Source organism: Megascapheus bottae, chromosome 1 (genome assembly GCF_031878675.1).
Source record: "Megascapheus bottae isolate mThoBot1 chromosome 1, mThoBot2.hap1, whole genome shotgun sequence".
NCBI lineage: Eukaryota > Metazoa > Chordata > Mammalia > Rodentia > Geomyidae > Megascapheus > Megascapheus bottae.
Genome location: NC_143509.1, coordinates 7,623,309 through 7,646,654, shown reverse-complemented (window position 1 = coordinate 7,646,654; position 23,346 = coordinate 7,623,309). Strand labels below are relative to the sequence as shown.

At 39.9% G+C, this 23,346-nt stretch overlaps 1 protein-coding gene and 1 non-coding gene across 2 annotated transcripts in view; both read right to left on the bottom strand.

The window, feature by feature from the left end:
• LOC150068248 (olfactory receptor 7D4-like) overlaps positions 1-23,346 on the bottom strand; it is a 101,326-nt gene that overhangs the window by 12,757 nt on the left and 65,223 nt on the right. The window lies entirely within an intron of this gene.
• Positions 2,906-3,012, bottom strand: LOC150068249 (U6 spliceosomal RNA). Its single transcript, XR_016538638.1, has one exon. It is a non-coding gene; the product is annotated as a U6 spliceosomal RNA (small nuclear RNA).

Genomic DNA, 23,346 nt, shown 5'->3' with positions numbered 1-23,346 from the left:
ACAGTGGTCACTCCTGTCCTGAACCCCTTCGGCTACATCCTGAGGAACAATGACCTCAAAAGTGCCCTGAGCAGGTTGTACAAACCACAAGCTGACATCAGCAGGTATTAAGTATATTTGTTATGTAGCTTTTGCACAAGCAACAAACTTGAGTATATAATCTGATAAATTCTACCTGTTTGAATACCTGATTATTATAGTTTCATTAGTACAATCCATTCTTAGAAAGGTCCTGGCTGTATGAGGATATATTCCTAAAGGAGGAATGTATGTCTAAATTGTTACTTTGTAAAGAATGATGGATGTCTGCAGATGTTGGGCTTAGCAAAGAATTTAGCAAGGATTGAGTGACAAGTTTGTAATATATATAATTTACCTCAATAAAATTGGACCGAAACAGACCTTTATGTTTTTCTTTTTTAAGCAGTCTTTGAAGTCATAACTTTCTACTTGGTAGCCAGATATCTTGCCTCCTGCCCTTTTGTTTTGAGTTATTTTATTTATTTTATTTATTTTTTATTGTAATTAGTAAAAGGATTACATGATATTTGCCAGATACAAGGTGCATTAATTCACATACAGTGATAACCTTTCACATGTCTTGGTACCCATTACCCTCCCCCCCACACCCCCCACTGTCTTGGTTTTCCCCCCTTCCCTATCTAATTTCAAATAACCAAATACAAATAAATTCAATATATCAGATAACAAAGTGAGATACTATAACAATATGAGATAACCAAGGGACAGCATAGGAGATGAGAGATAACATAGTACATTAAGGACAGCAATCATTCGTTATATGGCTTTTGTTTCAATATCCTGGAGGTCGTTTCAATTAGCTTCATACTATATGGCCATATGTATCAATATTTTGCTCTATTGCAAATCTCTGCTAGTAGAGCCCAAGGTTTCTACTGATTATGACGAATGAGGGAAACCATTGAGCCTAAGTTCCTTTGAGTCTGGCTTACTTCACTTAATATGATTTTTTCTAAGTCTTTCCATTTCCTAACAAATGGGGCAATGTCATTCTTTCTGACAGCAGCATAGAATTCCATTGTGTACAAATACCACAACTTGTTGATCCACTCATCAACTGAGGGACATCTAGGTTGGTTCCATATCTTTGCTATGGTGAATAGTGCTGCAATGAACATTGTTGTGCTAGTGGGTTTAGTATGTCCTTGTTTCTGGATGGTTGGGTAAATGCAAAGTAGTGGAATTGCTGGGTCATAGGGGAGTTCTATGTTTAGCCTTTTGAGGAACTGCCATACTGCTTTCTGTAGTGGTTGGACGAGTTTGCACTCCCACCAACAGTGTAGTAGTGATCCCTCCTGGCCACATCCTCTCCAGCATCTGTTGTCATTCGTTTTCCTGATCTTGGCCATTCTAGCTGGAGTGAGGTGGAATCTTAGAGTTGTTTTGATTTGCATTTCTTTTATGACCAGAGATGTTGAGCATTTCTTCATGTGTCTATAGGCCATTTTTGTTTCTTCTTCAGAGAAGCCTCTCTTTAAGTCTTTGGCCCATTTTTTAATGTGATGGTTGTTACTTTGGAGATTAGATTTGGAGTGATTCCATATTTTAAGCTGTTGATATATTTTAGATATGAGGCATTTGTCTGTTGTTTGGTTGGTGAAGATCTTCTCCCACTCTGTAGGCTTCCTAATCAGTTTACTAGCTATGTCCTTTGCCATACAAAAGCTCCGCAGTTTATTTTTTTTTCTTTTTTAATATTTTTATTGTAATTAATAAAAGGGTTCCATGATATTTGTCAGACAGAGGTGCATTAATTCACATACATTGATACCCTTTCACATGTCTTGGTCCCCATTACCCTCTCCCACCCCCCTCTTGGTTTTCCCCCCTTCCGTGTCCAATTTCAAGTAACCAAATACAAATGTATCCAATATATCAGATAACAAAGTGAGATATTGTGACAATATGAGATAACCAAGGAACAGCAAAAGAGATGAGAGATAACATAGCACATTAAGGACAGCAATCATTCATTATATGGCTAATTTACTAGCTATGTCCTTTGCCATACAAAAGCTCTGCAGTTTAATGCAGTCCCACTTATCCAGCCTTTCTCTGATTTGTTGTGATACTTGGTCTTTATTAAGAAAGTTTTGACCTGTGCCAAGGAGGCCTAGTGTATCTCCTACTCCTTCTTGTAAAGTTTTCAGTGTGTCAGCTTTTACCTCCAGGTCTTTGATACATTTGGAGTTAATTCTACTGCAGGGTGACAAAGAAGGGTCCAACTTTATTTTTCTGCAGGTGCTTAACCAGTTCTGCCAGCACCACTTGTTGAAGAGGCTATCTTTCTTCCATTCTATTTTTTGGCTCCCTTGTCAAACATTAGGGGGCCATAGGTCTGTGGTTTAATATCTGGGTCCTCAGTTCTATTCCATTGGTCTTCAGGCCTGTTCTTGTGTCAGAACCAAGCTGTTTTGATAATTATTGCTCTGTAATACAGTGTAAAGTTTGGTATTGAAATTCCTCCTGTGCTGTTCTTTCTGCTAAGAAGTGTTTTTGCTATACGAGGTCTTTTATTATTCCATATGAAATTTTGGATTGCCTCTTATATTTCTTTAAAGAATGACATTGGGATATTGATAGGTATTGCGTTGGATTTGTAGATAGCCCTTGGCAAGATTGTCATTTTCACAATGTTGATTCTTCCAATCCAGGAGCATTGGAGGTTTTTCCATTTCCTTAGTTCTGCTTTAATTTCCTTTTTCATGGTTTTAAAGTTTTCATCAAAAAGTCCTTTACATTCTTAGTTAAGCTAATTCTAGGTACTTTATTTTCTTTGAGGCTATTGCGAAAGCTCCGCAGTTTAATGCAGTCCACTTAACCAGCCTTTCTCTGCTTTGTTTTGATTCTTGGTCCTTATTAAGAAAATATGGAACGCTTCACGAATTTGCGTGTCATCCTTGCACAGGGGTCATGCTAATCTTCTCTATATCATTCCAATTTTAGTATATGTGCTGCCGAAGCGAGCACGATCTAGGACTTTTTAATGCACAGGTCTGCCCGGATGCTTATATCTCAGGGATGAGCCTCTAACTGCCTGCTCATAAAAGCAAGGTGGATGATTTTTTTGTTTGCTTGCTTCTTTGCATCTTGGTTTGTACCATTCCTGGGGTTTGAACTCAGGATGTGGACACTTTCCCTGATTTTTTTCCTCAGGGCTATTTTTCAGCTTCTTGAGCCATAGCTTGACTTCTTGCTCTGTGTGTGTGTTGTAATTGAATTTAAAACTCATAGCTGATGATGGGAGGGAAGAACTGGGACAGTGGGAAGGTAAGAATTACCTTATCCAGAATGAAATGCACTCTTCGCCTGACTTATGTAATGGTAGCCCATTTATATAACACCTTTAAAATAACAAAAGTCATCAGGGAAAAAATTAAGTCACTAGTTTATAATTTTAAATTAACTCAAGCTAAAGGGCAGGACGGGATAGCTGGCTAGAAAATAACATGTTCTTACTTCAAAGTCTGTCCAATAGTATTGAGGTAAAATGTACATATTACAAAATTTGCCACTCAATCCTTGCAATATTCTTTGTTGGGATTAACATCTGTAAACATTCATCATTCTTTACAAGCTAACAATTTCAACATTACAAAGATATATTCCCCCTTAAGGAATCCATCCTGACATAGCCAGAATGGTTTTCCACTGCTAATGGATTGTACCAATTAAACTACATGTATACAGTATTCAGACAGGTAGAAGTTATAGGACTATATGCTGAAGATTCTTGCTTCTGTCAAAACCACATAACAAATGAACTTCCTAACTGCTGGTGTCAGCTCCTGGTTTATACAAACTCCTCAGGGCACTTTTGAGGACCCTGATCCTCAGGCTCTAGATGAAAGGGTTCAGGAGGGGAGTGACCACTGTGTACATTGCTGAGAACACAGCGATGCCCTTAGGAGAATGTGACAGAGCTGAATCAAAGTAGACACCAAATGCTGTCCCAAAGAATAAGCAGACCACGGACAGGTCAGAACCACATGTGGAGAAGGCTTTGTACTTCCTGCTTAAATACGATATTCTCAGTACGGAAGAAATAATCTTGTAGTAAGAGAAAAGGATCCCTAAGAAAGGAAGGAAAACATATATGGTACCCATGATGTATTTAAATAAATTACTTGTGAATGTATGCTCACAGGAAAGATCCAGCACTTGAGAAGGGTCACAGAAGAAACTTGGGATTTCCAATTGCTTGAAATCGGTCATCTGTAACACCATCCACACTTGCAGTTGTCCTTCCAAGGTGCTGGCGACAAATGACAGCAGAATCAAGAAGACACAGAGACAAGGGTTCATGATGAGTGGATAATTCATGGGGTGACAGATGGCCACAAAGCGGTCATAGGCCATCACACTAAGAAGCAAAACATCCATACAAACAAAAATGAGAAAAATACACATCTGTGTGAGGCAGCCCACATAAGAGATGGCTCTGCTGTGAGTCTGGATGTCCACCAGCATCTTGGTGACTGTGGTGGAGGTGAAGCCAATGTCAGCTAAGCACAGGTTGGAGAGGAAGAAGTACACGGGGGTGTGGAGGTGTGGGGTCAGAGGTGACAGCCTGGATGATGAGCGGACTTCTGAGCACAATGGTCAGGTACATGGACAGAAAGAGCCCAAAGAGCATGGGTTGTAGCTCAGGGTCATCTGAGAGTCCCAGGAGGTAAAAATCTGAGATGTATGTTAGATTACATATCTCTGCATTAGTTGGAGATCTTCGATATAAAGAGAGAGCAATACTTAATAAAGAAGTCAGAATTCAACAATCATTCTGAACTCAAATATGCAGAGTTCATAACAACATTTTGTCCGATACTTTTCAGTTATCACAAACCCAATCATCCGAGATTTTTTTCTTTCTCATTGATTCCCTTTCATGTGTTCATTTAAATACTCAACTGTGTTAGGACATTATAGGTAGTGTTTTCTTATCACAGGAAATACAGCTTATTCTTTATTACAGTCTACTTCACAGGAGTGATTTTTTAATCTGTGAAATTCATTTTCATGCAATCTGTAAAAAAGCATGCCTACATGCTTCATTTTATGATATGGAAATAGTGAATAGGGCCATGGTGAAAAATTAAAATTGTCCTACTTATGAAAACTCTGTAAAATATACAGAGCTGCATGATCCAAAGCAATTTCACATTGAGAGTCCAGGACTAGAAAATCCTCTACCGTGTCTGCAATACCCCAGGAGATTTCTTCATCCTTGCTTTTTGTCTAAGTTTCATCTTTGTTTCCTTCCATCCCCCCTTTTTCTCTCTATCTTTTTCTGTCTCTGTCTGTCTTTCTCTGTCTCTGTCTCTCTGTGTCTCTGTCTCTGTCTCTGTCTCACTCTGTCTCTGTCTCTGTCTCTCTGTCTCTGTCTCTCTGTCTCTCTCTATCTCTCTCTCTCTGTCTCTCTCTCTCTGTCTCTCTCTCTCTGTCTCTCTCTCTCTGTCTGTCTCTCTCTCTCTCTCTCTCTCTCTCTCTCTCTCTCTCTCTCTCTCTCTCTCTCTCTCTCTCTCTCTCTCTCTCTGTCTGACTTTGTGTCCATGTGTGTCCTAGGATTCTGACTCTGGGCCTGGGTACTGAACTTGAGGTTTCCTGCCCAAAGGAAAGCTCAAACACTTGAGTAAGAAACTCCACTTTTGGCTTCCTGGTATCTAATTGGCGATGACAGCTCACAGGTTTTGCTGCCCACACTGGCTCTGAACCTCTATCCACAGAGCTCAGCCTGTTGAGTAGCTAGGATTCCAGGTATGAGGCACCAGGGCTTGGACTATAGCATAATTAAAAAAAAACACAAAGGCTTCAGTCTCTACATATAAATAAATCAAGATCTCCAATATGACATCTACTTCTTCCTGAAGTAATTTCAGGAATTGAGGAATTTTCTGACAGTGGAGCAAGGGATTCCTGGGATGTAGGCAATGTTGGTTGACATTTAGTTACTGAGTTTCTTCCTTTTCAATCATCTATCTGATTATTGCACTTCCTATACTGGTTGCTAGCTGTGACCCCGGTGGCTGTTTTGTGATCAGTCAATAATCCCCTAGAGAAGAAATTAGTGTTCTCTTTCTGGAAGTGAGAGAGACATGAGACAGTTGTCCAGATTCTCACTGGGGGACTAACAAAGCCTGTCACACCACTTTCCAGTACAAATAGAATGTTAAATTTACATTGTTTTTTATCTCACCATCTACCACCACTTCCATATGAATTGAGTGTTCAGTCATATCCTGTTAGATAACTAGACAGACTGCAGTAAACAATAAGAGCTTTTAAGTAAGAATCCTGTGACATTCTATAGAGCAGATTAATAATTTTTACATTCTTCACTACTGCTATTCCTGAGACTCCTCTAACAGGATACCAAATTACTGACTGATCCTCATTATATTCAAGCAGTCCTTGCAGCTGTTAGCTCTTTAGTTAGGAAACAAGGCATTTGACTGTATTTCTTGACAAGAAGGAAAACTCTAAATCACCAGGAAGCTTGCAGAAAGCACGCTTGTATGAATTGTGTGGTAAACTCACTCCACACTTGGTTGTGTTGCTTCTCTGTTGTGTCATGTCCATGAAGTACAGATGAAAAGATTGTTCCATGCCTGAAGTGTATGAAAACCTCAGGCTCAATCCTCACAGTGGACCACGAGTAGGGCAACACAAGAGAATTTCCAACTGGGGCTAATATTGCATTGGAGATATTTAGGGAGATGTCAGGGGACTGGCTGGTAATAGGCTCTTCTATGATTGTGTATGCACAATTCACAGAGCTCACAATTTGCCAAAGTGATGCCAAACAAATCATCTCTAGGCACCCATGTTACGGGGGAGGGAGGTGAAAGAGAACAAAGTAAAAGTATAGGTTTGAAGCATGTCCTTGGGTAAACGAAACTGGTCTCTCTATGCAAAGATGACAAGATGAAAAATATGGGTAATTATAGACTATACAGGAAGGTATTCTGCATTGCAAACCCTTTGGACAGTTCCCAGACAGTTCATCAAGGAAATATCTAGAATATCAATGTCTTGAATAGGGGACTAGCAGGAAGGAATAAATCAAATGGATCATTGAACAGAGAGTGAGAGAATTTTTCACCATACTCAATGTGCATGTATAAAAGGAAGTGTGGATATTAATGTGGCAGGTGGGGGAGGGGGAGAGGGAGTATTTTGGAAGGTGTGATTGGGTTTAAGATTCATTGTACACGTACATGAATGTCTTAAATGGAAAGTTCTGTCTACAAATAAGTGAAGAATTTATATCTCCAAACCGAGGCTGCACTGCTGGCTCACATCTGTGATCCTAGCTACTCAGGGTGCTGTGAGTGAAAGATCAGGTTTTTTTTAATTAAAGAATTTATTAACATTGACAAACAAATGTTCAAGAAGGGAATCTCTATATACAATCACTGGGACTTAGTTTTAGAATTTAATCAAAAGTAGGCTAAGGGTTTGTATGTCATGGAAACATATTAATTTATGAAATAAAATATTATGTCTATAAAGTCATAGGTTTTATGTCTATATAGTTATGTTATATTTCCATTACCATGTCCATAGCATTGGTATGCAAATATTGTGTCCTCGCTCTTCTACTCTTTGGATCTAATAGCCACATATTAAGGACACCCTGCGTCTTTTATTCTTTTCGTCTTCACTTGTCCCACTCAACATGATTCTCTCTAGATTCATCCACTTCCCTGCGAATGCCATTATTTTATTATGTCTGTTGGCTATGTAGAATTCCATTTTATACATAGATAGATAGATAGATAGATAGATAGATAGATAGATAGATAGATAGATAGATATATCACATTTTCTGTATCCATTCATCTGCTTAGGGCATCTGGATTGTTTCCATTACCTGGCTCTTGTGAATAGTGCAGAGATAAACATAGCTGAGCAGGGGTCCTTATCATATAATGTCCAGTGTAGATGCCCAAAAGTGGTATGGCAGGATCATAGGAAAAGTCTATTTTCAGTTCTTCAAGAAATTTCCACACTACTTTCCAGAGTGGCTGAACTAGTTAACAATCCCACCAGCAGTGCAGTAGGGTTCCTTTTTCTCCACAACCCGGCCCGCAACTGTCATTTTCTGAGTACAAAATCTTGGCCATTCTTGAGATGGTAAGGTGGTATCGTAGGGTTGTTTTTATTTGCATTTCCTTTATGACCATAGATGATTAACATTTTATCATATGCTTTTCTGCCATTTTAATCTCTTCTTTTCATAAGTCTCTCTTTACTTCCCTTGACCATTTGGTGAATGGTTTGTTGGGTTTGGGGGAGATTAGTTTCTTGAGTTCCCTGTAGATACTGAATATTAAGCATTTGTCAATTGTATTATTGGTAAATATCTTTTCCCAGTTGGTTGGCTATCTCTCTACTTTTGCGACTATACTTTATCTGTACAGAAACTTTTATTTTTTTATTTGCTCTCTTTTTTTCTATATTTTTATTGTAATTAATAGAAGGGTTAGATTACATTCACCAGATGGAAGGTGCATTACTTCACATTCATTGATACCATTTCTCATGTCTTGGTCCCCATTTCCTAGATCTTTCCTGTAAGCACTCACTCACAAATGACTTATTTAAATTTTTTGTTGGTACCGTATCTAGGCTCTTGCCAATCTCAGGCATTTTATTCTCTTACTATAAAATTATTTCTTCGGTGCTGAGAATTCCATCACCAGGAGGGAAGTAAAAAGCTTTCTCCACCTGTGGCTCTCACCTGTCAGTGGTGTGTTTATTCTTTGGGACAGCTTTGGGTATTTATTTTGGATCAACTGTGTCACATTCCCCCAAAGGCAGCACTCTGTCTTCAGTGATGTACACAGTGGTCACTACTCTCCAGAACTCCTTCATCGACAGCCTGAGGAACAGGGACGTCAAAAGTGTCCTGAGTGCATTGTACAAACCAGGAGCTGACCGCAGGAGGCAGGAAAGCCATCTGTAATATGGTTTTCCAGAAGGAAGAAAATTTAACCCTCAGAATTTTAAGTCCTACCTCTCTGAAGACATAGTTTTTATTTCCTTGTTTCATTAGAAAATTTCATGGCACAGGAGCACTGAAGGAAATTGCTGGCTAGGCCAAGGTGATCCATGAAGAAAGAGTTCATTATTTTCATATATGATTATTATAATTAATACTAGGGTTACATTATATTCACCAGATAGAAGATGTATTACTTCACACACATTGATACCTTTCCTCATGTCTTGGTCTCCATTTACCTCTCCCCACCCCGACCCTCATCTTGTTTCCCTTCTTCCCTATCCTATTTCAAATAACCAAATAACATATATACAATATATCAGATAACAAGGTAAAATACTGTAATATTATGTGATAACCAAAGGATAGCAAAAGAGTTGAGCGATAACATAGTGCATTAAGGACAACAATCACTCATTGTATGACTTTTCTTTCTATATCCTGGATGTTCTTTCATTTAGTGTCATCCTCTATGACCTTATGTATCTAGGTTTTACTCTATTGTAAATCTCTGCTAGGAGAGCCCAAGGTTTCTACTGATTATGACAAACAAGGGAAACCATTGAGCCTATGTTCCTTTCAGTCTGGCTTACTTCACTTAATATGATTTTTTCCAAGTCGTTACATCTCCTTACAAATGGGGCGATGTCATTCTTTCTGACAACAGCATAGAATTCCATTGTGCATAAATACCACATCTTGTTGATCCACTCATCAACTGAAGGACATCTGGGTTGGTTCCATATCTTTGCTACGGTAAATAGTGCTGCAGTGAACATCGTTGTGCTAGTGGAATTAGTATGCCCTAGTTTCTGGATGATTGTGTAAATGCCAAGTATTCGAATTGCTGGGTCATAGGGGAGCTCTATGTGTAGTCTTTTGAGGAACTGCCATACTGCTTTCCATAGTGGTTGAACAAGTTTGCACTCCCAACAGCAGTGCAGTAGTGATCCCTCCTGGCCACATCCCCTCCAGCATCTGTTGTTATTAGTATTCTTGATCCTGGCCATTCTAACTGGAGTGAGGTGGAATCTTAGAGTTCTTTTGATTTGCATTTCTTTTATGACCAGTGATATTGAGCATTTCTTCATGTGTCTATAGGCTATTTTTATTTCTCCTTCAGAGAAGACTCTCTTTAAGTCTTTGGCCCATCTTTTGATGGGATGGTTGTTTCTTTGGGGATGTTTTGGAGTGATTCAAGTTTTTGAGCTGTTGATATATTTTAGATATGAGGCCTTTGTCTGGTGTATGGTTAGCAAAGATCTTCTCCCAATCTGTAGGCTTACCAATTAATTTACCAGGTATGTCCTTTGCCATACAGAAGCTCTGCAGTTTAATGCAGTTCCACTTATCCAGCCTTTCTGTGATTTGTTGTGTTTCTTGGTCCTTATTAACAAAGTTTGGACCTGTGCCAAGGAGGACTAGTGTGTCTCCTATTCCTTCTTGTAAAGTTTTCAGTGTGTCAGCTTTTACCTCCAGGTCTTTGATCCATTTGGAGTTACTTCTACTGCAGGGTGACAAATAAGGACCCAACTTTGATTTCTGCAGGTGCTTAACCAGTTCTGCCAGCACCAGTTGTTGAAGAAGCTGTCTTTCTTCCATTCTATTTTTTTGGCTCCCTTGTCCAAGTTTAGGTGGCCATAGGTCTGTGGTTTAATATCTGGGTCCTCAGTTCTATTCCATTGGTCTTTAGGCCTGTTCTTGTGCCAGTACCAAGCTGTTTTGATAATTATAGCTCTGTAATGGAGTCTAAAGTTTGGTATTGAAATTCCTCACACGCTGTTCCTTCTGCTAAGAAGTGTTTTTGTTATAGTCTTTTATTATTCCATATGAAATTTGGATTGCCTCTACTATTTCTTTAAAGAATGACATTGGGGTATTGATGGGTATTGCCCTTGCTAAGATTGTCATTTTCACGATGTTGATTCTTCCAATCCAGGAGCATGGGAGATTTTTCCATTTCCTCACTTCGGCTTTAATTTCCTTTTTTTAGGGTTTTAAAGTTTTCTTCAAAAAGGTCCTTTACATTCTTAGTTAAGATAATTCCTAGGTACTTTATATTTATTAAGGCTGTTGCAAAAGGAGTTGCTATCCTCATTGTTGTCTCATTCCTCTCACTGTTGGCATAGGGGAAGGCAGTTTATTTTTGTGGGTTAATTTTGTGCCCTGCTACTCTTGAAGTTTTGAATCAGCTCAAGAAGCTTGGAAGTGGAGTCTACAGGATTCTTTAATACAGACTAAAAAAGCAAGATCCATCGTTCTGTTGTCTTCATAAGACACATCTTGCCCCAAAACAGAATCATCTCTTGAAAGTGAGAGCTTGGAACAAAATTTATCAAGCTAACGGCCCCCATAAACAGGCTGGAGTTGCCATCCTCATATGAGATAAAATAGACTTCAAACTAAAATTAGTGAGAAAAGACAAAGAAGGTTACTACATACTAGTAAATGGATTTCTCTTCCAGGAGGACATAACTAACATAAATATCTACACACCTAGTCCTGGAGCACCGAACTTCATCAAGCAAACTTTACATTCTTTGAAACCATACATAGATCAAAACACAGTGATTGTTGGTGACTTTAATAAACCACTCTCACCTATGGTCAGATCAACAAGGCAAAAACTCAACAGAGAAACCCTAGAATTGAACAAGTGTATAGACCAACAAGATCTAACTGGTATCTGCAAATTATTTCAACCCATAACAACACAATATACGTTTTTTTCAACAGCACATGGAAAATTTTCCCAAATAGACCACATTTTAGGGCATAAAACAAACCTGGGCAGATTCAGAAACACTGAAATTATTTCCTGCACGCTCTCAGACCACAAGAGCATCAAAGTGGAACTGAACACCAGTCTCCACCAACGAAAACCCTGTAACTCATGGAGATTGAACAATACACTGTTGAATCAACAATGGGTCATCGAAGAGATCAGAACAGAAATCCAACAGTTTATGAAATTCAACAAAAATGAGCACACAAAATACCAGCTCCTTTGGGACACAGCAAAGGCAGTATTCAGAGGAAAATTTAAACCTCTGAGTGCCTACAATAACAAATTGGAAAAATCGCAAACCCACAATTTAACGTGTCACCATAAGCGCCTGGAAAAAGAGCAAAAAACCAACCAGATCCCACTAGAAGGAAGCAAATTATTAAAATCAAAGCAGAATTAAATGAATTGGAGTCCAAAAAACTATAGAAAGAATCAACAAAACAAGGAGTTGGTTCTTTAAAAAATTAACAAAATTGACAAACCCTTAGCAAATCTTACCAAATAAAGAAGGGAGTATACCAAAATAAACAAAATCACACATGAGAATGGTAGTATCAAGACAGAAATTACCCAAATCCAGAGGATAATGAGGGAATACTTCTCGAACCTTCATGCCAACAAATTTGAGAATCTAGAAGAAATGGATGAATTCCTAGCCAATATTAACATACCCACCCTGAACTAAGAAGACCTAAACCAACTAAATAGGCCTATTTCAAGCACTGAAATAAAAATGGCAATAAGAGAACTTAAACCTAAGAAAAGCCCAGGGCCAGATGGATTCACAGCTGAATTCTATAAAGTTTTCAAAACAGAGCTCACACCAATACTCCTCAAGTTCTTCAACGAAATTGAAAATGAACGCTCTTTGCCAAACTCCTTCTTTGAAGCTTGTATAACCCTCATCCCCAAAACAGACAGAGATCCATCAAAGAAAGAGAACTATTGACCCATTTCCTTGATGAATATTGATGCAAAACTTCTCAACAAAATACTGGCCAACCGTCTACAACAACTCATCAAAAAAATCATACACTATGATCAAACAGGATTCATCACAGTTAGGCAAAGGTGGTTGAACATATGCAAATCAATTAATATAATTCAACACATCAACAGGAGAAAGGACAAAAATCACATGAATGTCTCAATAGATATAGAAAAGGCATTTGACAAGATCCAACACCCTTTTATGCTAAAAGCTCTGGAGAAACTAGGAATCCATGGACATTCCTCAATATAATAAAGGCTGTGTATGACAAACCCAGAGCTAGTATTACACTTATTGGCAAAAACCTAAAGCCATTCCCTCTAAAATCAGGAACGAGACAAGGATGCCCATTCTCTCCACTCCTCTTTAACACAGTATTAGAATTCCTAGCCAGTGAAATAAGGCAAGAAGCAAGCATAAAAGGGATCCAAGTAGAGAAAGAGGAAGTAAACCTATCCTTCTTTGCATGATTCTGTATTTAAAGAATCCTATAGACTCTACCCCCAAGCTTCCTGAGGTGATTCAAAACTTTGGAAGTGTAGCAGGCTATAAAATTAACCCTCAAAAATCAACTGCCTTCTTCTACGCCAACAGTGAGAAGAATGAGGCAATAACCAGGAAAGCAACTCCTTTCACAATTGCCTCAAAGAAAATAAAATACCTAGTAATTATCCTAACTAAGAATGTAGAGGACCTTTTTGATGAAAACTTAAAACCCTGAAAAAGGAAATTAAAGCAGAACTGAGGAAATGGAAAAACCTCCCATCATCCTGGATTGGAAGAATCAACATCGTGAAAATGACAATATTTCTAGGTAGTCCCATTTATCGTGTCTCCCTCCAATGTGTTGTGACCCTGGGATTCTGTTCAGGGATCTTTTGCCTTTGCCTATGAGTTCCAGTGTCTCTCCTACTTTATCATATAGCAGTTTCATTTTCCAGTCTGACATTGAGGTCTCTAATCCACTTTGAGTTAACATGTTTGTGCATGGTGAAAGGCTAGGGTCAATTTTTAGTTTTCTGCATGTGGCTGCCCAGTTTTACCAACACCAATAATTGAATAGACTGTGTTTGTTCCACTGTATATCTTTGGCTCCTTTGTCAAGTACAAGTTGACTATAGGTATGTGGTTCTATTTCTGGGTCTTCTACTCTGTTCCACTGATCTTCTGGTCTGTTTTTGTGCCAGTATCAAGTGGTTTTTGTTGTTATAGTAGAGTTTAAATCTGGTTGTAATACCACCTAGAATTGTTTTGGCTATTCTAGGTCTTTTCTTGTTCCAAATGAATCCTTGGATTATATCTTCTATTTCAGTAAAGAAGGTCTTTGGGATTTTGATGGGGATTGCATTGAATTTTATATCAATTTTGGCAGTATAGCCATTTTCATTATGTTGGTTCTCCCTATCCATGATCATGGGATGTCTTTCACTTTCCTACTCTTCTCTTTAATTTCTTTCATTATGCTTTTATAGTTGCAAGATCAGGTTTTCAAGCCAGCATGCACAGGAAAGTCTGTGAGACTCTGAACTCCAATAAACAACTCAGCAATGGCTGGAAATGGCACTGTGGCTCAAGGTGTAGAGCACTGGACTTGAGCCAAAAAGCTCATGGCAGTATCTAATCCCTGAGTTCAATCACAAGGACCAGCACAATAAAGGTTAATAACAGAATGTATCTTATATTTAACTCTCATCAATGACTCGTATGAAATGCAAAATTTTATTTAGAATTATCAGTTAAATGCACCTGGTAGTATGCTATAGCAGATTCCAGAAGTGACATCAGAACACACATGGCATCCACATAATTAAAAGCTATGAACTATGAGGCACTCATATCATATGATTTATTTTAGGCCATTTCATTTGTTTCAACCATATTCTACAGGCCCATGAACTTTCTGTCATGTGAGAGAGTGTATTTAACATGTTTCTAGGTAAATTTGCAAGGAAAGTCATTTATTATTTTTTTCCTGACCCAAAACCCTAACAGCCAGGCTCTGTTGGTCCACGGTTGCTACCCTAGCTGCTCACAAGGAAGAAATCTCATGATTTGCATTTTGAGGTCAGCCACAGTTGGAAATCCCATAAAACTGTTATTTCCAACTAAACACACACACACACACACACACACACACACACACACACACATATACACACAGAGAGTCAGAGGTGGGGTGTAGTTCCAGTGATAGGTCACTAGTCTTCAGGAAATAAATTTACGGATAGTAACAAGTCCTGAGGACTGACACAAACAAATAACTAACTCTCCATCCCAACATACGATGCAACTTTTATTAACCATGAGACAGAGGCTCACATGTGCTATGGTAACATCAGAGCATCTGGCCAGATCTGTAGATAAAAGCTTTTAAGGTTTTAGATTGAGTAATTCTGTGTATAAGTGACCATTGAAATCAGCATGGAAATAACTACACTCCTTTCAAGGAATAGTTTTATTGTTTTTAAGTGGATGTCAAAGTTTTCACAATTTAGTATGTCACTTTATGTATCTGGGTCCGCATCACACCTTTCATCATTCCACTCCATATCTCTCAACCCTACACATCCCCTGATTGTCCTACTTTCATTTTCACGTATAGTGGATAGTATTGAATATGCTTACTGAATGTCATCAGTGTTTTCTCCCTTACCATTCCATCTTCACCCTTCTACACCCTTCCTCTTGGTTTTATCTCCATCCCCAACACTTCAAGTACAAGCTACTTCATATTTTTAGGTTACCTAATAAGTTCATGGCTCAAAGAATCACACTATTGGAATCGTCCCCTGTATAGTCCATTGTCAGTGCATTTGTTCATAGTCACCTGTGATCCAGCAGGTCTTTATATGTATATTTGTAAAATGGTACTCTATTCCATATTCTTCATTTCAATCAACTTGTAGGTACTCATGTTAGACATTCAACTATATTAGAATAGAAGGGGCTGGGCATGTGGCTTAGGGGTAGAGTGCTTGCCTAGCAAGTAAGAAGCACTAGGTTGACCGACTCTGTGCACATACACAGAAGACTCTGCAAGTGGTGCTGTGGCTCCAAGTGGTAGAGTGCTAGCTTTGAGAACAGACAGGGTCAGGATAGAGCCCAGACCCTGAGTTCAATCCCCAGGACTATCAAAAAAATCCAAACAATCATGAAAGAAAAAGAAAGAGAGACAGAAAGAAATAGAGAAAGAAATAGAGAAAGAAAGAAAATAAGAGAGAAAGAAAAAGAGAGAGAGAGAAAGAGAGAGAGAGAGAGAGAGAGAGAGAGAGAGAGAGAAAGAAAGAGAGAGAGAATGAACATTATATGGAATGTTTTTGGATCAAAGAACAATAGAGGCTCCTCTTCCAAGATCACTGGAGAAAAATCCACAAAAGTCATCCTGCTTGGTGAAACTCAATCTCATCCAATCTATAAAGAAACACCCATGTATACTTTCTTTATTAATAAAGAAATAGTGACATTTTACTGAAGATATTATCCTTGTAAATGTTCTGGAAAACATAGACAATTGGTTTCTCACCCTTAATTCATACAGATAATTCAGCACTAGAAAATACTATGCTGAGCCATCTGTCTCTAAGGAGATTTCATTTCTTCATCCTGGTTCTTCTTCCTGGTTTTCTAATTCCCATCCTGGTTCCTTCTTTTTCTTCCTTTCTTCCTTCTTTCCTTCCTTCCTTCCTTTCCTCTTTCTTTCTTTTTCTTTCTTTCTTTCTTTCTTTCTTTCTTTCTTTCTTTCTTTCTTTCTTTCTTTCTGTGTGCATGATAGCTCAAGGAATTGTATTCAGATTCTGGGAACTTCACTGAGATTTTTCTTCTCTTTCTACCCCTTGAGTCACACCTCTACTTTTGTCTCTTTGATGGGTAATTGGAGATAAGATTCTCATGGCCTTTGTTGCCTCTGTTGGCTTCGAACTGGGATCCTAAGATCTCAGTGCCTTGAATAGCTAGGAACACAGGTGTGAACCATAGGTACACAAAATAAACTATACTTTAAGAAAACAATCACTCGGGGAAGGAAGATGGCACCGAGACAATAGGGACGCTACTTAGCTTTCTCTCACAAAAAGAGAGAACCAGGGCATCCCACGAGCCAACTACCTAAAGAAATCCACAACAACAAACTCAAAAAGCAACGGAGAAGGACTCAAACCGAAAAGAAATCCAGATAAGGCTCACATCCAACTTTCTCAAAGAATTCGGAACGCGAGGACCCCTCGCCCACTTCTCGCCCAAAGCCTCGGAAAGCCGCCCGGACCAAGCCGTGAACAGCGGCTTGAGCGGGCACCAGCTCCACGCGGGGAAAGCGGGTGCAGGCACCGGCTCTAATCCACAAAAAGCGGCGGCAGTGGAGGGCACCAGGCTGGGAGCCCAATGGCTGCAGAAACCAGCACAGGACCGGGCCAGCGAAGGCGGAAGCAGCGGAACCCAGACGCGGAACCAGAACAGCAAGCGGCGGAACCCAGACACAGAACACAGGCGGCGGCGGAGACCTGAGGGGAGTGAAAGACTCCCCACCACCGAGGAGCTCCCTCAGATGGACGCAGAGGCGTGAGTAATACAGCGCATCCCCAAACACATCGGGAAAGCAGAGCGGGTGCCAAGCAATAGAACTTAACTCAGAACCCAACACCCTGCCCGAGAAAGACTGGCGGGAGCAGGGGGGCAAGGAATTTAGAATCTTGTCCCTCCCCTCAACAGCCCCCTCCCTCAGGCCATTGACTGGAGATTGACAGGCGGGCTACCCATAAGTCCCAGCACCCCACCAAGGGAGGCGGGCTGCCCCAAATCCCACCCGCCCAACGGGCTCAACCCCCAGCCCTCTGACTGGAGACTGACGAGCGGGCGGACCCTAAGACTCAGCACCCCACCAGGGGTGCTGTCCCAGCTCCCACCCACCCACCAGGCTCCTCACCCAGGCCACTGGATCTGGAGAGTGGAGCGCTTTGGGACCCTGCCTTACAACAGTGGGTAGGGGGTGCGGGTAAATAGGAGCCAGCATCTGCCCCCCCCTCAGTTCTCGAGCGGGACATCCTCCAGCTAGGAATCCTGAGCAAGACACCACCGAGGGCCCCCCCCACAGTCACAGACTCTGACAAAGCAGTGGAAACACAGCAGGGATCTGAAGGGCCCACCAGCAGCCAAGCTCCCCTTCTGACAACCAAAAAGGCACAGCTCCACCCTTGGAGCCCTGGACCCCAGCTGGGCCCCGCCCCTGGGAACAGAGGGGCCTCCTGCTGGTCCTGCTGAGAGCTCCTGAAACTCTCAATCCCCACATCCTTGGTTGGGGCCGCCCCTGGAAGCAGCACAAGAAAACATCCGCCAACCACGCTCAGACGGAAGCTCGCAGATCCATCCCATGGTCCACTGTGAGGCCACTGGTTGGGCTAAGAGCTAGTCGTGCAGCAACACATAAGTTTTATTCTAATACTTTCCAAACATTGTACTCAAATACTCTACCTACTTACCCCCTGAACTCTCTCATTCTATTTCTCTATCTCTGGACCTCTGCTCCTCTTTCAACCCTTATATTGCATGGATCTACACTTGATGGCTGTTGAGCAACATTGTATATCTAGGTGTTTAATCATTCTCTAGGCTCAGAGGGACTTAAAGACAATAGAGATTGGATTGAGAGGCTTATTGTTTTGGATATAAATCGCTTATCAGTGAATAATTATACTAGTCCATAACTGCACAAAAAGAAAGAGTGATAACACCAATCAAAACTTGTGAACATCTAGAGTCTGCCAGCTACAGAGGTCTAGGTTGGACATATCTGAAAAACTATAATCGTGTTTAGTACTAATCTTGCTCCCATTTTCAAATGGGCAGAACAAGAAACTAAAGAAAAATGTCAAATCAAGAAACAACACCTCCCACCTCCCCCACCCAATGTAAACAGCCAATGGAACAGTCACTGGCAAACCTAGAGGAGAGTCTTCCAAGTGCTGTACAAATGCAATTGATAAACATCATTAATGAAAAATGTGAAAATATAAAGAAAGAGATAAGGGAGGAAGCCATAGCTGAACAAGAGGAAACCATAAACAAGGTGATAAGTAAAAAAGAAGAAGCCATAAAGGAGGCCATAATAAAGGCTGTTCAAAGAAAGATGGATGAATTCATAGAATCCACAAATAAAAAGGTGACCGAACTCCAGCAAATGTTCAAAGAAAATAAAGCTACTGAGCTAACCACTCAAATGGAAATCAAGGAGCTAAAGAAATCCATACATGATCTAAAAGAAGAGATGCAAGGCATCAAAAATGAGCAATTAGTAGCAAGGGAGATGAAAAATAAAGTAGATAGCTTTGATAGCAGGTTAGACAATGCAGAGGAGAGAATTTCCGGGGCTGAAGAGAATTTAGTTATTATAGAGAAAGAACAGAAAATGAGTCAATCCAAATCTAGGAAAAATGAGAGAGCGCTTCAGGAGGTCCAAGATACAATTAGGAAGCCTAATTTAAGGCTAATTGGTATTGAGGAGGGTCTGGAGAAAGAGGTCAATGCTATTGGAAATATACTTCAAGGAATCATCTCAGAGAATTTCCCAAATATCCAGAAGGGCAGACCCATCCAGATACAAGAAGCTTTTAGAACCCCAAACAGACCTGACCAGAAAAGAACATCTCACCGCCACATCGTAATCCGAACTGGATGAGTAGAAACCAAAAAAAGGATCCTAAAGGCAGCCAGGGAAAAGGGTTCAGTAACCTATAAAGGAAAACCAATCAGATTCACCCCAGATTACACAGCAGAGACCATGCAAGCAAGAAGTGACTGGAAGCATATATGTCATGCCCTTAAATCAAATAACTACCAACCGAGAATCCTGTACCCAGCTAAGCTCTCATTCATAACTGAGGGAACAATAAAAACATTCCATTCCAGGGAAAAGCTGCAACAACATGTCGCAACAAAACCAACACTACAGAGAATTCTGAAAGATGTTCTATACATAGAAAACCAAAATAAATGCAATATAGGGAAAGAAATGGCACCTAAACAGCATACCACCTAAGGACCACAAGAACTGTCAAGACACAGGCCCAAATAAAAGCTTTTAAAAATGGTAGGACCTAATAAATATCTCTCAATCCTAACTCTCAATATCAATGGACTCAACTCTCCAATTAAACGGCATAGGTTGTCTAATTGGATCAAAAAGCAAGAGCAATCGTTCTGCTGTCTTCAAGAGACACATCTTACCCAAATAGACAAGCATCTTTTGAAAGTGAGAGGTTGGAATAAACTATCAAGCTAACGGCCCCCATAAACAGGCTGGAGTTGCCATCCTCATATCAGATAAAATAGACTTCAAACCAAAATTAGTAAGAAAGACAAAGAAGGTTACTACATACTACTAAAGGGATCTTTCCTCCCGGAAGACATAACGATCCTAAATATTTACACACCCAATCCCGGAGCTCCAAACTTCATCAAGCAAACTTTACTTACACTGAAACTATACATAGATCGAAATACAGTGATTGTCGGTGACTTTAACACACCACTCTCACCTATGGACAGATCAACAAGGCAAAAACTCAACAGAGAAACCTTAGAACTGAACAACTATATAGACCAACTAGATCTAACAGACATCTGCAGAATATTCCACCCAGCAACGACCCCGTATAGCAAAAAGACTTCTTAGCCGAAAGAACAGCGCTGGAGGAATTTCAATTCCAAACTTTAGACTCTATTACAGAGCTATAATTCTCAAAACAGCTTGGTACTGGCACAGGAACAGGCCTGAAGACCAATGGAATAGAACTGACCACCCAGATATTAAACCACAGACCTATGGCCACCTAATCTTTGATAAGGGAGCCAAAAAAATAGAATGGAAGAAAGACAGCCTCTTCAACAAGTTGTGCTGGCAGAACTGGTTAAGCACCTGCAGAAAACTAAAGCTGGATCCTTCTTTGTCACCTTGCACTAGAATTAACTCCAAATGGATCAAAGACCTGGAGGTAAAAGCTAACACACTGAAAACTCTACAGGAAGGAATAGGAGATACACTAGGCCTCCTTGGCACAGGTCGAAACTTTCTTAATAAGGACCAAGAATCACAACAAATCAGAGAAAGGCTGGATAAGTGTGACTGCATTAAACTGCAGAGCTTTGGTATGGCAACGTACATAGCTAGTAAACTAATCAGGAAGCCTACAGAGTGGGAGAAGATCTTCACCAACCAAACAACGGACAAAGGCCTCATATCTAAAATATATCAACAACTCAAAAAATTGAATCACTCCAAAACTAATCTCCAAAGTAACAGCCATCCCATTATAAAATGGGCCAAAGACTTAAAGAGAGTCTTCTCTGAAGAAAAAACAAAAATGGCCTATAGACACATGAAGAAATGCTCGACATCTCTGGTCATAAAAGAACTGCAAATCAAAACAACTCTAAGAGTCCACCTCACTCCAGCTAGAATGGCCAAGATCAGGAAAATGAATGACAACAGATGCTGGAGGGGATGTGGCCAGGAGGGATCACTACTACACTGTTGGTGGGAGTGCAAACTCGTTCAACCACTATGGAAAGCAGTGTGGCAGTGCCTCAAAAGGCTAAACATAGAACTCCCCTATGACCCAGCAATTCCACTACTTGGCATTTACCCAATCACCCAGAAACAAGGACATACTAAACCCACTAGCACAACAATGTTCATTGCAGCACTATTCACCATGGCAAAGATATGGAACCAACCTAGATGTCCCTCAGTTGATGAGTGGATCAACAAGTTGTGGTATTTGTACACAATGGAATTCTATGCTGCTGTCAGAAAGAATGACATTGCCCCATTTGTTAGGAAATGGAAAGACTTAGAAAAAATCATATTAAGTGAAGTAAGCCAGACTCAAAGGAACTTAGGTTCAATGGTTTCCCTCATTCGTCATAATCAGTAGAAACCTTGGGCTCTACTAGCAGAGATTTGCAATAGAGCAAAATCTTGATACATAAGGACATATAATGTGAAGCTAATTGAAAGGACCTCCAGGATAGTGAAACAAAAGCCATATAATGAATGATTGTTGTCCTTAATGTACTATGTTGTCTGTCATCTCCTTTGCTGTCCCTTGGTTATCTCATATTCGTATAGTATCTCACTTTGTTATCTGATATATTGAACTTATTTGTATTTGGATATTTGAATTTTGATAGGGAAGGGGGGAAAACCAAGACGGGTGGGGGGCTTGGGGGGGGAGGGAAACGGGTACCAAGACATGTGAAATGGTATCAATGTATGTGAATTAATGCACCTTCTATCTGGCAAATATCCTGTAACCCTTTTACTAATTATAATAAAAAAATACATGTAAACAATAAAAAAATAAAACAATCACTCATTATATGGCTTTTTTCCTATAACCTGGAGTTCCTTTCATTTAGTGTCATAATATGTGGCCTTATGTATCTAGGTTTTGCTCTATTGTAAATCTCTGCCAGGAGATCCCAAGGTTTCTACTGATTATTTCTCATCTCTTTTGCTATCCCTTGGTTACTCATATTGTTACAGTATTTTACCTTGTTATCTAATATATTGTATATATGTTTAGTTAGTTATCTGACATCAGATAGGGAACATGGCAAAAAATTTGAGGGATGAAAGTGGGGGAAGTGAAATGGGGACCCAGACATGAAAAAGGGTATTACTGTTTGTGAAGTAATGTACCTTCTATCTGGAGAATATAATGTAACCCTTCTTTTATTTACAATAAAAATATATGAAAAAGTAAACAAAACTTTTTTCCATTTTACTCAATCTAAATGCATCAATTGGAAGAGCACTGTTCTTGAGAATAAGAGGCTCAGGGACAGTGCTACAGCCCAAAATTTAAGCTCCACAGCTGAACAAAAAACACAGCTTTCTCTCTTCAGAATGGATTATGCAGGGCTGAGAGCATGCTTAGGTGGTACATTGCGTGCCTAGCATGCACAAAGCTATTGGTTTGATTCTTTAATACCACATTGAGAGAAAAAGGAAGAAGTGGCTATGTCTCAAGTGGTAGAGTACTAGCCTTGAAAAAGCCCAAGGACAGTGCCCCAGCACTCAGTTCAGGTTCCAGGATGGTTAAAGAAGAAAAGACAAGAAAAGAAAAGGAAAAATAATCTCACAGAATGTATTCTGTATAGGTGGACATGGAGGATTTCCAGCTGCAGGATCATATGGTGTTGGATATTTGATGAGATGCCAGAGGACAGGCTGATGATAGGCTCTCCTACCATCATGGAACCTGATTTGCAGAACTCACAATTAGAAAAATTAATCCAAATCTTACAAATCCAAATCAAGTCACTAACATCGATGAGAGGTAAAAAAAAGTCCCAAACAATAGATTTTATATTTGTCCTCTGGAAAGCAAAGCTTCAAAGTTCTATGCCTAGATGACAGCATCAAAAATATGGCTAATGGAGGCCAGGAATTTGCCCTGGTGGTGGACTGTATGCCTAGCTTACACGAAATTCTGGGCTTGATACCTCAGTAGAAAAAAAAGGTGGAAG